This window comes from Panulirus ornatus, chromosome 16 (genome assembly GCF_036320965.1).
Source record: "Panulirus ornatus isolate Po-2019 chromosome 16, ASM3632096v1, whole genome shotgun sequence".
In the NCBI taxonomy this organism is placed as follows: Eukaryota; Metazoa; Arthropoda; class Malacostraca; order Decapoda; family Palinuridae; genus Panulirus; species Panulirus ornatus.
In genome coordinates, this window is record NC_092239.1 from 34,318,993 (window position 1) to 34,321,611 (window position 2,619).

Here is a 2,619-nt window from a genome sequence, read left to right on the forward strand (position 1 = left end):
ATCTGCTCGAAGACATGGATAATACCCTCCATAAAAATGACATGCAAGTAAAGCAGAACATTCCTGCTGTGCAGATAATGGAATCCACAAATGTATATTCAGTTTCGCTTGGACTGTCATGCGTCTTATTGGATTATTGAGCGCACGAGGATATCATAAAGGCTGATGTTGTATCCGATACCATCGACTGACGACCCATAAAAGCAGTCGTTCCTATCTTCCCCCCCCCCCCGTGGCGTATCACTTTCTTGTCTCCTCCTCCTTCACTGTTGCTGTCTAGCGTCTGAAATTTGAACACATTAGAATACCTTTCGATAACTATTACGTGTAATAGCATCACTCATCGCACGGAAGAATGTGTAAAATTTGTTCAACATTCTTTTAACACCTGATCCAAAAAGGGACGAATCAAAACCCAGCCAGTCGTGTTCCCAAGTCACACAACATGAAAAAACAAACAAATAAACAAATAAACTGGATAAAACCATAATAAAAACACAGAGAGAGAGAGAGAGAGAGAGAGAGAGAGAGAGAGAGAGAGAGAGAGAGAGAGAGAAATACTGATGAAGGCAGGAGAGCAGTCTGTGATAAGAAACCTGGGAGGGGCAGCGGCACCAGGGCGCTGCTGTAAGGGGTGGTGGTGGGTCGGCCATCATCTGTTGCACTAGGACAAGGGTTCGAGACCTCGCGTGACTTTGCCTTCCCGTCTGGGTGTATCAATCCATGTCAACCTGTCGTGATCTGTTGTCATTTATCTCCGCTAAAGAACCTGAACGCTATTTAGGAATATATATATATATATATATATATATATATATATATATATATATATATATATATATATATATATATATTGTTTATTATACTTTGTCGCTGTCTCCCGCGTTAGCGAGGTAGCGCAAGGAAACAGACGAAATAATGGCCCAACCCACCCACATACACATGTATATACATACACGTCCACACACGCACATATACATACCTATACCTCCAAACACAGACATATACATATATACACATGTAAATAATTCATACCGTCTGCTTTTATTCATTCTCGTTGCCACTCCGCCACACATGAAATGACAACCCCCTCCCCCGCATGTGTGCAAGGTAGCGCTAGGAAAAGACAACAAAGGCCACACACACACACACACACACACACATATATATATATATATATATATATATATATATATATATATATATATATATATATATATATATATATATATATATCCCTGGGGATAGGGGAGAAAGAATACTTCCCACGTATTCCCTGCGTGTCGTAGAAGGCGACTAAAAGGGAAGAGAGCGGGGGGCTGGAAATCCTCCCCTCTCAATTTTTTTTTAATTTTCCAAAAGAAGGAACAGAGAAGGGGGCCAGGTGAGGATATTCCCTCAATGGCCCAGTCCTCTGTTCTTAACGCTACCTCGCTAACGCGGGAAATGGCGAATAGTTTGAAAAAAAAAAAATATATATGGTTATGAAATAGCACTCAAACTATTTTGTAAATAACACAAAATTACCTCGAATTGAGTACATTTTTATCTAAGGACGTTATCGGAGGGATATATACAAAACTAACAATGTAATGATACCTAAAATATAAGTTTGTTACTTTTATCCACACGTACCGTTACTTATATGTAGCGAGACAGCCGGAGATTAAGTAACGTGCTTCCTCTGAAAATCTACTCGAGTATAACTGGTCAAATTTGGGGTACTTTAGCCAAATACCTAAACTATTTACTCAAGTGTTCATGTCCGCTGGAATATGTTACTTAGCGCCACTACTGAACCAGTTCTAACCAGGACGTTCGTTGCCTGATAATAACGTTTGGGTTGGTTATTTGGACCTCAGTCCATCTCGACTTTACTGTGAAGCATTGAAAGAAACCTTTCACAGTTTAGAATAGTGTACGATTGGTATTTCTCTGGTTTTCCTCTTACAACTAATGTAGGGATAACTATCTTAAACATCATTCGACAACATATTGTTGTTGTGTGTCTTATCTCTACAGTCTTCTTCTGTAATCGAAAACATTATATGGTGAATTAAAATGATATCTGTCCTGGCATGTGGTCTCAAAACGTTGCCATCTGGTAGGCAGTAGGGTATAATCACCAAACAACCCTACATGAAATAGGTGACTAAAAAGGAAGAGTGGCGCCTTAGAAATCCTCGACTCCTGTATTATCGGTTTCTTAAAGAAGATATAAAAGAACCAGGGGAGTGTTTTTCCCCTGTATAGAGCCAGTTACTCCATACGGAAGGTGTTCTCTCGCACATATAAACATCTGTCTCGCTACCACGAAGTTATTAGCCGACGACACTAACCCATTAAACTGGTCCGTTTGAAAACAAAGTCAAATGTATTACAGCCAACTTAAGCTAAAAAGGACGACAGTGGAATGTTCAACTCATGGCAAAGTGAGAACTTATCAAAGACTTGCTATGCTTACTGTATTCAGTAATGTTTTTGCACATATGCGCTGGTCTTTAGTGTGGTCAACCATACTAATGAAGAGCCACCTGCAGAAGGTGTTAGCGAGGAGTAATTACAGTATGTCACATCAGGAACACCTGGGAGAACTTGAAGGATAATCAGACCCACTGA